Source organism: Ovis aries, chromosome 10, assembly GCF_016772045.2.
Source record: "Ovis aries strain OAR_USU_Benz2616 breed Rambouillet chromosome 10, ARS-UI_Ramb_v3.0, whole genome shotgun sequence".
In the NCBI taxonomy this organism is placed as follows: domain Eukaryota; kingdom Metazoa; phylum Chordata; class Mammalia; order Artiodactyla; family Bovidae; genus Ovis; species Ovis aries.
Genome location: NC_056063.1, coordinates 68,872,672 through 68,886,164, shown reverse-complemented (window position 1 = coordinate 68,886,164; position 13,493 = coordinate 68,872,672). Strand labels below are relative to the sequence as shown.

At 39.5% G+C, this 13,493-nt stretch overlaps 1 protein-coding gene and 1 non-coding gene across 2 annotated transcripts in view; both read right to left on the bottom strand.

The window, feature by feature from the left end:
* The window catches only part of GPC6 (glypican 6), a 1,226,659-nt gene that overhangs the window by 641,437 nt on the left and 571,729 nt on the right, over window positions 1–13,493 (bottom strand). The gene's annotated exons all lie outside the window — the stretch shown is intronic.
* TRNAG-UCC (transfer RNA glycine (anticodon UCC)) lies at window positions 10,152–10,226 on the bottom strand. Its single transcript has one exon. It is a non-coding gene; the product is annotated as a tRNA-Gly (tRNA).

Here is a 13,493-nt window from a genome sequence, read left to right as displayed (position 1 = left end):
CATGCTGATAGGATAGTTTTTAGGGAGCACCTTGAATTCAATTTCCTTTATTTTAACAAAACCTATTTCGTGCACATTGCTTACAGATGGAATAACTTGCAAAAACACAATCAGTTTTATAGACCACATTCTCATAGAGATTTGCACAATTCCTGTTCCACATAAACGCTTTCCTGGAAAGCATAACATCACACGTAACTTTCTTGATGTTTGCTCTAGGTCACTCACTTCAGACAATGCACAGTTTTGGCATGACACTAATCTCTCCTCTAAGGGCACTTTCACTTTCTTTTTGGGATGCTGTTTGCGATGCCCTAGGGACCTCAGTGAAGTCTGAGTAATTCCTCTGTCCCAGTGATGCTGTTTTCTCAAATATGTTCAATTTGGTCCTTGAGAGGAGCCTCTGTTAGCTCTCTTGACATTTTAATATGAGCTGACAGAACATGTTCCCTCTGTATTCAGTTTTGCCCATTAAGGACAACCTCAAGTCTTTCTGGTTTAATTTCACAATAAATTTATCAAACAGCAGCAATGCTACAAATTCTAAAAGGCAATTAAAAAAAGTAATATGCATCTAACATAAATATATATTCATAGAAAATCTTATCTCAAGTCATTTTGTCAGAACTGATTTGTACCTTTTAGTAAGAGACGCCTACCTAACATCTTTGTTCGTAAGATATAATAAATACATAATCAAAGGAGAGAGACTACTTTACTTGTGATGTTTTAGGAAGTACAGTCAGTGTAAGGTAGAAGGCAATGGCAACCCACTCCATTCCTCTTGCCTGGAAAACCCCATGGACAGAGGAGCCTGGTAGGCTGCAGTCCATGGAGTTGCTAAGAGCTGGACTCGACTGAGTGACTTCACTTTCACTTTTCACTTTCATGCATTGGAGAAGGAAATGGCAACCCACTCCAGTGTTCTTGCCTGGAGAATCCCAGGGACAGGGGAGCCTGATGGGCTGCCATCTACGGGTACAGAGTCAGACACGACTGAAGCAACTTAGCAGCAGCAGCAGCAGGAGCAGTCAGTGTAAGCTATAATTGTGTCAAGGGCAAGGAGTGAAGGAATCAGTATGTGAGTACCCTAAGTTGAAGGTCTGGTCTGTCTTGTTCACTGGGTATCCCAAGCAGTCAGGGCACTGCCCACTACACAGAAGTGTACAGTAAATACATCTTCATGTGTGTGAAAACTGAACTTTTTTTTTCCACTGGAGAGTGATTTCTTTGAAGGTTGGAATGATGCCTCATGACAGGAGGGATCCCACTCTCTGCACAGTATGGTAGGAGATACAGCATCTTAAATATGAAGGCAGCTTGACAGAGTAAGGTTCAGCTCCGACTCACAGAGTCAAGCACTGTAGCAAACTGTGTTTATCCATTACAACCCTCATAACTGCTCCAAAGAAGGTGTTTCTGTTTTATTTTTTCTTTGTCTTTAAATTGGAGAATAATTGTGTTGCAATGTTGTATTCGTTTCTGCTGTACAATGAAATGAACAAGCTTTATGTATACACATAGCCCCTCTCTCTCTTAAAAGACCTCCCTCAATCCCATCTCACCCTTCTAGGTCATCGAAGAGCATTGAGCTGAGCTCCCTGTGTTATATAGCAGCTTTTATTAAAAAAGAAAAGAAAAGAAAAGAAAAAAAACCCAAAACTAAGATCACGGCATTCGGCCCCATTACGTCATCGCAAATAGAAGGAGAAAAGGTGAAGTAGGAACAGATTTCCTTTTCCTGGGCTCTAAAATCACTGTGGATGGTGACTCCACCCATGAAATCAGAAGACAATTGCTTTTTGGAAGGAAAGCTATGATAAACCTAGACAGTATGTTGAAAAGCAGAGACATTACTAACAAAGGTCTGTATAGTCAAGGCTATGGTCTTCCCAGTGGTCATATAAGGTTGTGAGAGTTGAACCATAAAGAAGGCAGAACGCCAAAGAATTGATGCCTTCAAACTGTGGTGTTGGAGAAGACTCCTGAAAGTCCCTTGGACAGCAAGGAGATCACAGCAATCAACCTTAAGGGAAAGGAATCCTGAACAGTCAATGGAAGGACTGATACTGAAGCTGAAGCTCCAGTATTTTGGTCACCTGATGAGAATAGCTGACTCACTGGAAAAGTCATTGATGCTGGGAAAGATTGAGGGCAGAAGGAGAAGAGGGCCTCAAAGGATGAGATGGCTGGAAGGCATCACCTATGCAATGGACATGAACTTGGGCAAACTCCGGGAGATAGTGAGAGACAGGGAGGCCTGGCGTCCTACAGTTCATGGGGTCACAAAGAGTGGGACACGACTGGGCGGCTAAACAAGTGTATATATGTCGATCCTACTTTGCAATTTGTCTCATTCTTCCCTTCCCCCCCAGAGTCTTTTCTGTCACTGACTGATGAGGAAACTGGGCAGAGCCACAGGGCAAGTTTTGTACTCAGGTCGTCTAATGCTAAAATCCACACCTGTTACGACACCATTTCTACCTCTCTGTAGGCTGGCAGTATCACTGCTTTGAAGTTTAAACCAATTCATTTATCTCCCGAGCTAATAACTGACAAGGGAGCAAGTACTGGGTAAATTGATCATTTCTTACATCTCAGAAAAGACGTTCTGTTAAAAATTCATATGTGGTTTACTTTATGCACAGTTGACTGTTGAAAAGCATGGTTTGAACTGTGGGATGGGGTGGGGTCCACTCCTATGTGGATTTTTTTCCGTAGACACATATAAGTATTATAAATGCATTTTCTCTTCCTTATGATGTCCTCAATAGTTTCCTTAACTTCCTTTATTGCAAGAATATACTATATGATGCATACAACACAAATGTGCTTATATCCTCTGTTACTGATAAGGCTTCTGGTCAATAGCAGATAGTTAAGTTTTTTGGAAGTCAAAAGTTATACAAGGTTACAATTTCAAGAGGGGCCATCATCCCTTATCCCAGTGTTGTTCAAAGGTCAATTGTAGTTACATATCCTTATGCAGTGATATATTTTCTTTGTGCCTAGAGATAAATCTAATATTTTCTAAAAATCAGTGACTATTAAATTTAACATATACTTTATGTATATTATTTATATTTACATATATATAGGATCTCTTTCTCCTCCATATATATATACATACATATATAAATATATATGTACATACATATATAAATATATATGTACATATATCCTATAGATATAAATATATACATATGTATATACATTTATATCTATAATCCTATAAATAAATCTGATTGAAAGGACATTAAATTAGGGAGGGTTTCATGAAGGCAAGATGTGTTAACAAGCTACATTTTTGCCTTTTTCCCATATATCTGAACTATAAACCCACCAAACTTTAAGAGATGGTGACTTATTGAAGTGTCTAGTTTCACAGAGAGAGAAATAATGGCTTGAGTACACTGTATCTTTGTAAATATGAATCATTCATTCAAAGACTGGTCATCACTGAGAAAGAACTGAATTTAATAGCAGATTAAGTGTTGGTATGAAATCATCCAGTATTACCCCCAGATAGACTATATATTTTTTTAACTCTTTGCATATAAATTTTTAACTTTTGCTACTCTGTCCACCTAAGAATTAAAGGTTGTCATGCTGCTGGTGTACATTTCCAATGACCTTTCACCTATCCCCATGTGTGCTTATTTAACAGAAGACGTAGTGCGGTTACAGCAGAGCGTCCATTCGGTCCTTCATTGCACGGCAAGTGTATGATGTCCACGGCCTATGATATTTTTGCACCTCAAAAATCTAATAGAGTTGGACAAAACGGCATCTGCTGCTTATTAAATCTTGTTTTTATATGGTTGACCTAATTTTCCAGGGTTTAAAATTCAACTTATCACCTTTTTGGCTGAAATTTCAAAGCTGTTCTGTCAAATACTACATGTCACTTACACTTGTACATGTCAAGTACTGGATTCACAGAAGATCTATGTCAGTTTTAAGTCTGGTCCCAATTAGAATCTTCAACGTTGCAAGCGCAGTTTTTATTTTTCACACCTTTATCACCTTCAAAATACCTGGGAGCAAAGAAGTAACATGACGTATGCAGTCATACCCTAGACCTTGCCATTATTAATAATGGTTACCCTTCCATCGTCTCAAGTTCAACCACTTTTTAACCACCAGCCCTTCCCCCCTACTATTCCCACTGCACCAGTCCTCCAGGGATATACATACCCTTGTTATGTACAGCCCATTATTCTACCATCTTTTATCTGTCCCTCAGGACCTCACTCCCCTCCTAATTTCAGGTCAATTCCCTAGCCGAACTGTATCCTTTATTAAAGTTAACAAAATTATGACCTTTGCTAACAGTTGGAAATATAGTCACTCACTGTCTGTCATGATTACATACAATGAGAACCACCCTCCGCCCTGCAAACACACAGCCTGTTGGACTGATTTCAGCTTAAAATTCCAAGTCTCCAACCTAAAACTCACACTTAAGATGCTTCGTTGACCCATTATATTTTCTCTTAAACCATTGTTTCACAATTTCTCCCTCATGTAAAGCTAATAAAATGACTCAAATATGCCCTGACTTTTCTACAGTAATAACTGGAAGAAAATAAGCTATCACTCCCTTGGAAATATCCTGGTAACCCCAAATCTATTCATTCCCTCATTCATTCATTTAGAGTATTTATGTAGCACTTAATGGAATCCTAAAATATCAGGTCCAAGAGGAATTTCCAAGCCTTTCAAGCTATACAAGAGGAAATTGAAGCCAAGAAATTTCCATTTTCATGATCTAAACATCGCATTCCCAGGCGCTCAAATGGTAAAGAATCTACCTGGAGTGCAGGAGACCTGGGTTTGATCCCTGGGTTGGGAAGATTCCCTGGAGAAGGGCATGGCGACATACTCCAGTATTCTTGCCTGGAGAATTTCATGGACAGAGGAGCCTGGTTACAGTCCATGGGGTCATAAAGAGTCGGACAGGACTGGGCAACTAACTCTTTCTGATTCAACACTGCACGTATAGAAAGACTGTCCTGGGGGAAAAAAAAAATCTTCCCTCAGTTGGCTTCTTGCCTTAGTTTGCCTAACCTCTGTGCAGATGGTATAAAAGACTATATCCCATAATATACTACATGCCCTTGGTACCCAATGTAACAAAACATGTTCACTGGCTCAGCAGCATCACATATCTGGATGCTGTTGGAAATTCAGCATCTCAGGCCTCAGCACAGGTTTAGGGAATCAGAACCTATCTTTTAACAAGATTCTCAAGAGTTTCATTTCCAAGGAACACTTGAGAATTACTGCTATACTAAATGACAATTAGAATGATAATTATGGCCCAGCATCTGGGCTACTGCCAGGAAGACAAGAAATAAAACTTCATCTTTTCTTAGGAGAGGCTACCTTTTTTTGTTTTTGTTTTTTTTTTTCTGACAGAGCTATCTTGTCTTTTTTGTTTTGTTGGGAGTTTGACTTGTGAAAATTCTCTTGGTATTCAAAAATCCATCCCTTTGTGTCTGAAAGTTAGGAGCTTTGATTTTGTTGATACCAGAAACTGATGCACTAGCACATCAGGGCAAACCTCATACATTTTAAATTAAGATGGTGCATCAGAGTTAAGATGAAAAAGCTTATGCCCTTCTTGGAATGGCAAAGCCTGAGGAAATGCAAGCTTGCCACCATGAAATCAAATATGCGTTTTCCTCCTCCATGGCACACACTTTTAAAAACAATAGATATCACTCTGGGGCCAGGATGAGGTTAAAGCTAATGAATTTATATTATCAAAATAAGGAGAGAAAAGGTTATGTTATTGAGCCAAAGGAGGAAATTTCCTCCCCAACCCCTCTTTGTTTTGAAATTACTTCTGAATCCTTCCATCAACGGAAAAGTGTTTCCAGTCTTACTGCCCTTTATTTTTCTTTGATTTTATATCCCTAATATGTTCAGAATGCAAAAACTTCATCAACAGTCTTTTCTGTCAAAATACTCAGATTTCACTGAAAATAAACAGATGTAAAGTCTATTGGTCTTGTGATTTCTAGGTCAAAGGCATATCACACATATAATTTCATGATAAGAAAATGTCCACCACTTTAATTACTAAAGTACTAAAATAGCATGGTAAAAATAAAGCAATTGCTATTAAAAAAAATACACTCCTATAAATAGATACTTTTTATCTCTTTTCTGTTCAATGGAAAATATCAACAATTACTCCACTGCTGATGTGAAATTACTATTTTGTTTCCCCCAAACAAAGCCCCTTGATTTTTGACCCTAAGAATGATCTAAAATCAATTCTCTGGATGCCTTTCCAAATTGAGCTCTTATCTTCTTCAAAAATCTTTTCACAAACATTAACATTCCAACACAACCTACAGGTCATTGGTATACACTGCCTTGTCCGCAGATGATTGATTTGTCTTTGGCAATGGAGAGCCTTCCTGAACCCAATTAACACGAATGATACCTACTTACCTAAGAACTAGATGCTTTAAATGTAAATGTATGTTAGGTAACAGTATACATGTTTGTTTCTTTTTTTCTTTTAATATCTCTATCTTGTAAATGTCCTGGCCAAATGTTGATAACAAAACAAACTTACTGATTTTAAGACACTGCATGTTTTCAATCATCCTTGTCCTTTTGTTAATGTATTTGTTTTTTGTTTGTTTAGTTGCTAAGTTGTGTCTGATTCTTCTGTGACCCCATGGATTGTAGCCCGCCAGGCTCCTCTGTCCATGGGATTTCCCAGGCAAGAATACTGGAATGGGCTGCCATTTCCTTCTCCAAGGGATCTTCCCAACACAGGGATCAAACCCAAGTCTCCTGCCCAGAAGGTGGATTCTTTACGCTGAGCCACCAGGAAAGCCCTCATTAATGTATTTAGTCTTGATAAAAAAAACCACAGGAGCAAAATAAAAGCACGTATGCCAGGCCGTTAAACCAGGGCTTAATACCTAACCTTGTTGAAGCTTTCACCGCCCCTAGAAATTCAGTCTTAGTCTATCAGTCGAGAATTTTCTGGTTGGCACCAATGAGGTAATCTATCACATGGGTCCTCTCCATCCCCTAAAGGAAGATGAAGTAAGCTCCCACACAGACTCCTTCCTTCCCCCACAGCCTGCTTACCTAAGCCTGAAATTGCCTTTTTTGTTTCTGACTTCCTTCTCCTGCCTTTCAGAACCCTTGCCTTTCCGTAGCTTCCCTCTTGCTTGCCAGATGGGATGCTGCCTGATTCATGAATCATTCAATAAAGCCAATGAGATCTTTAAAATTTATTAGGGATAGATTTTATCTTTTAATAGCCTTACTTTCTAATGAGTGGGGATTGCTCTGGTATGGCTTGTGGAAGAGTTTTCACATGTACACCACTTTTTGTGCCGGGTCCAAGTAAAACAGAATCTGAAATTCTGTTCAGATTTCTGAACAGAATCTGGTACCATGTGTATGCCAGGAGCATTTGGCATATAGTGGCTACCATGTGCAGTGTGACCTAGTCTTAGAAGCGACAGGAAAGGCCGATATACTTTTTAAAATGTGCTTGAGGAGCACAGATAACACCATGAATATTTTGGAAATACAGTATTTTAAAGAGCTTGGAATTGAATAGACATTGTCATGCTCATACTTACTGAATCTACAGCGGTACTCAGTGCTTTAAATATGACATCTTATCTTCCCTATTTAGGTCTCAGAGTACTGTGACACTTCCAACTTACTGTTACAGGCAGCTGTGATGTGGCGTGCTCACCATCCCCACTGATGTTGATCATGATCAGTCATGACCCCAGCTGGAAATGTGAGTTCTTAGGTCCATCATCTCCCTCCTCTCCCCATCAAATCACTGAAATACAGTTGTGTGCTCCATGTGGACTGGCAGCCCTTCCTCGTGTTTCAAATCCTCCCCAGAATGTGGTGTGTAGAGTGCCAGTGCGTGTGTATTAAACTGGAAGGCCCAGAATGTGGGATCATTTAAGCGCGGAGGGTGAGAGCTTGTACTGGAAGCTTGCTTCTCAAACCTGAGCGTGTAGCAGGATCACTTGAAGGGTTGCGTCAAACAGATTGCTAGACACCATACCCAGTTCCTGATTGTGTACACCCGGGGAGGGACCAGGGAACTTGCTTGTCTAACAAGCTCCCAGGTGATGCTGATGTTGCTGGTTCTGCACCACACTTCCAGAATCACTTTATGTAAATATCTTCTAGTCCATGATTGTTCAGAGAAGTATTTCATAAAAATCTTATTTGGTTTTTCTCCAGGCAGCTTTTAAATTGCTGCTTCTCTTTGAACCTTATACGCTCATAAAATTCATAATAAATTTGAAGTCAGGAACGAACGTTGAAAGGGCATGAGACTAACCGCCATGTGATTTTCATAGCTGTGGGCTATAATCTCTTGCCTCCTGATTTGTCAAGATTTTTCTTTTAAAGTATGGAAATTATTATCCTTATGTGAAATCCATACACACATACACACACACATGCAGGATATAGGGACAATATTTAATAAACACAAAAACATTAATAGAAATATATAGATATTTGTTTTCATATTGGCCAGCATTCAGAGCCAAAATGGCTTAATAAACTGAGAATGGATGTTGAACATTTCTTAGCAAAATAAAAATAACATTGTGGAGTCCTATCATAAAGATGTGAATCAGTTTATTTGCTTACTTTATTAAGAAAGTAATCTGAAAATGCAAAATACCCCTACAGCTTAGATTTCTTTTTATTTAATAATTACTAGTATTTTAGAGTTCTAGTCCTCCATCATCTTCATCACTATCATAAAAGTAGTTAATAGGGATTAGTAAAAGTTCTTGGTTCCATGATAATTATATTATAAGATACATCTAGTTAACATTGGCAATACTCTTCCTGCTCCTACCCTCAACACAATACAAAACACACAAGGGGTGCAATATAAAAGTTCATTTATATTCTTAGCAAGGAATTCACACAATACAAAAAAGTCAATAGCAACCTTCTGAAATTCTAAAGCAAGGGGATAAAATATTTAAATCTTTCATTGGCTCTCTTGGTTTCCTTTAAATTTTCCATTCAGAGAGATGGAATAGTTTGGTATCTCACAGCCTTTTTCATTAAAGGTTGCATCAAAGTCAGAGAATAAAAAACAGGATTTGAGTGACTATTTTTGCAATTCTCCCAGGGATGGTCCACAAGTAGTACCATTCTAGAATTAATTTATTATATTAAATGGATGATTTAGGGTCTCAGTTGAGATTGGCTGAACAATTTAATCAAAACAAATAGAAACTTCTAGAGATATATACCCCATCATGGAGAAGGATGCGGTCCACATCAGAAATGAATCTGTGGCTCTTCAAGATGCTCAGGACATGATCTAGCAAAAATAGAGTAGAATGCTTCCAATTTTAATAGGCTATCATTTCAAACCAACTTCTCAGACATTATTTTAGCAATAACCTTGCCAAGTCAATAGAGTTCCTCATTTTACAGACAAGAGGTGTGAACATGAGACAGTTCAGAAGCTGAAGAGTCAAGGGGATCATCAAGGTCACGTGGCTGGTAAGAAGCAACACAGGTGTCCCGATGCCAGACAATATGATTTTCCCTGATCAAAGGCCATATATCATTCAATTTCTCCAAAAGCCTGAGGGTCCTGAGAAGCTCCCCTCTACTTTCCATACACCCATTTTCCTGATTTTAGTTTGCTCTGGGTAATGAAGTCTTCAGGATGTACTCTGCTACACCAGCAGAATTTACACACCTCCTGCCCTTAAGAATTAATAGGAAGACCAAGCTTCCCCCTGCAAGGCTTCCTCATCATTATGCAGCCTAGTTGCCCTTGGCAAGTGGGAAGCAGAGCTTTGACACGCCCTGTGGATCTGACTAAGTAGCTTCAGAGAAGGCAAGAAAACCACTGACGTGTTACCCTTAGAGTCAGAAGTCAGAGAAAACTCAGGATGGAACATATGGCCAAGCTGAGAAGGCAGAGTGTTTCCTGAATAAAGGCATAATGGAAGGGGCTTTCTCTCTTCTGGTCCCCACCACTAGAAAGAGGACAGAACTTCTCCATCACTCATTTCTTTCCCATTTAAATAGATGTCATTTTATTTATTTATTTTTTTAAGTTTTACTTTTGGGCCATACCGCTTGGCATGTGGGACTCTTAGTTCCCCAACCAGGGATCGAACCTGTGGCCCCTGCATTGGAAGTACATGGAGTCTTAACCACTGGACCACCAGGGAAGTCCCTCCACTGTTAAGTTTTCATTTGTAATTCTCATTGTTAATTTCTCTCCTTGTTAATTCTTCATAAATGGTTTAAAAGAAGAGATCTCTTTTTCATGGTTGTGTTTGCTACCTGACATTTGTATGACACTAAACTTCATAGGTGACTCTTTAGAAAAAACATTTTGAAGACAATAAAATAAAACCACAGTTTTGTCTCATTTCCTCAGTAGAATCCTTAGAGAATAGAACTTTGGATGGAAAATTCATTTCCAACTACTCCTGGAAAGCGACAGTGATGTTAACTGGATACGGTTAGAAGGCCAATTTGATCCTGTGTTGTTTTCAGTATCACAATATAAACAAGTTTACAATCCCTCTGAACTTTTTTTTAACTGTGATAGTGCAGGAACAGTCTCTCAGACATTCTGGAAGCTAAGGCTGTCAACAGACTGTCGGTGTTTCAACAGTGGTTTCATATTTTCTTCTAACAAAACAAACAGAAGAGTCACCTATTTCAAGATGTCTTAACATTTTAATTAATGTGCTGGGGAACAAAAAATAAGGTAGTGGGTGATGAGACTATTTTTGTCAGGCTCCCATTTAACACTATTTAGTAGTATTTTTAAATATAAGTGCTGGTATTAAACAGTGTTTCTGGCCAACTCTCTTTGAAAATAAGTGAACAATAACTCTATACGCCTTTCACCTCAAAACATCAATAGCGATGCTGACTTCAATGCTATTTCAACTAACAGACCTTAGGAAAAAAAAAATGGCATCTTGCTAGGAAGTATTTGAATCTTCTGCAAGTGAACATCCTTTTAAATATGCTCAGGCGCTCAGTCATGTCTGACTCTGTGACCCCATGGATGGTAACCCGCCAGGCCCCTCTGTCCATGTATTCTCCAGGCAAGAATACTGGGCTGGGTTGCTATTTCCTCCTCCAGGGGATCTTCCTGACCTGGGGACTGTACCCATGTCTCCTGTGTCTCCTGCCTTGAAGGTGGATTACTTACCACTGAGCCACCTGGGAAGCCCTCTCTTTAAACAGCCCTGATTTTAAAAAGAAAGAAAGAAAAAAGAGTAAAAGAAAAGACTTGTTTCTTATTGCACTGTAGGCTTCCAACAAGACAGGCAACATTTCTACAACCCTAGCCTGCCAAATTTCTGTTACACAGTAGCACCCCATACTATTTTTGAATAAAGTACACATGACTCCAGAAGCATTAATGAGTATCAGTGACAGCATAGGTCACAAGCAACAGGTAATACCACTCATTTGTCATTGAACTGATCAGGACTTGTGGAAGTAACATTTTAAATTTATTTGAAACAGAAACACAAGGGGTTATGAGGCTTCTCACTAGCTGCCCTTTACAGAAACTAAGTATTTCCTATAGTTACCCTCAGAAACAGCTTAATTCAGAGCACACACTTTGCTGTTCCCTGTGCCTGGTGTACATGTGTGCTCCTGTTCATTCGTGTCTGACTCTTTGCTCAGGCTCCTCTGTCCATGGGATTTTCTGAGCAAAAATACTGGAATGGTCGCCATTTCCCCCTCCAGAGGAGCTTCCCGACCCAGGGATCGAGCCTGCATCTCCTGCAATTGGCAGGCAGATGCTTTACCTCTGAGCCACCTGGGAAGCCCCTGTATGCTTGGAATGATCTTTAAAAGTAGCTCTTTGTTGCTACTTGCAAAATTTTTCCACAGGTGAAGACTCAGCTCCACTATCTGCTACTGGGCAGACATTCTCACTCTGCATTGAGAATCAGCTGTTCCATTCTTTGTACTTTTAAGTGCCGCATTATAACTAATGTGAATATACTATATCCTGTCTCTTCTACTAGACTGGCCCTTCCTTGAGTTCTAGGACTATGTCTTATTCATCTTAGTATTCTCTTTGCCTAAACTAATGCTGTGTAAGAATGTGTGCGTGTGTGTGTAATATAAATAGGCTTCCCAGGTGACTCAGTGGTAAAGATCCGCCTGCCAATGCCAGAAATGTGGGTTCGATCCCTGGGTTGGAAAGATGCCCTGGAAGGGGAAATGACAATCCACTCCAGCATCCACCCCCTTGAAATCCCATGGACAGAGGAGCCTGGTGGTTTACAGTCCATGGGGTCCCAAAATAGTCGGACAAGACTGAGCGACTAAGCACAGCACAGCATATATATATATATATATATACATATATATATATATATATACACCATGTGATAAATTTTATTTAAAAAAATTGGATTAAAAGGAGAGTACTAGAGGAGTGAGGCCATCTATTGAAATGAAAGGATAGATGTGAGCTGTATTCTTTTTTAAAACTTTTTATTTTATATTGGAGTATAGGTGATTAACAATGTGATAGTTTCAGGTCAACAACAAAGAGACTCAGCCATACATAAACATGTATGCATTCTCCCGCAAAATCCCCTCCCTCCAGGCTGCCACATAACATTGAACAGAGTTCCCTGTGATATACTGTAGGACTTTGCTGCTTATCCATTTAAAATATAGCAGTGTGCACATGCCCATCCCAAACTCCCTAACTATCCCTTCCCCTCATAAGAGTTGTAGTCTTGACCCCAGAGTGAAAGTTGGTTCTAAATACAAGAGCTTTTTCTCACTAGTGTCTATCCTTGGAAACTTCCATGACTCAGGGAAGGAGGCTGTGATATCTATAAGATCTTTGACCACTCTATGATGAAAGCAATAATGTACAGCACACTTTTTGATAGTATTTGTTTTAAATGATCATTATCCAAGTTTCTTAAACTGCCTTTATATTTTTAATACAACCTGAACTGAATAGTCAACACAATTCTCATAGACATGTTTTTTGACACAAGAATACCATTAATGATCTGGGACATATTTTCACACTGCTGTGCTCAGCTGCTCAGTTATGTCCAACTCTTTGCGACCCTCTGGACTATAGCCTGCCAGGCCCCCCTGTCAATGAGATTTTCCAGGCAAGAATACTGGAGCCAGTTTCCATTTCCTCCTCCTCCAGGTAGTCTTCCCAACCAAGGGATCCAACCCATGTCTCCTGCATTGCAGGGGAATTCTTTACCTCTTGAACCATAGGGGAAGCCAATTTTTCACATTCTATATATAAGTATCAGAGAAGGCGATGGCACCCCACTCCAGTACTCTTGCCTGGAAAATCCCATGGATGGAAAAGCCTAGTAGGCTACAGTCCATGGGGTCGTGAAGAGTTAGACACGACTCATCGACCTCACTTTCACTTTTCATTTTCATGCATTGGAGAAGGAAATGGCAACCTA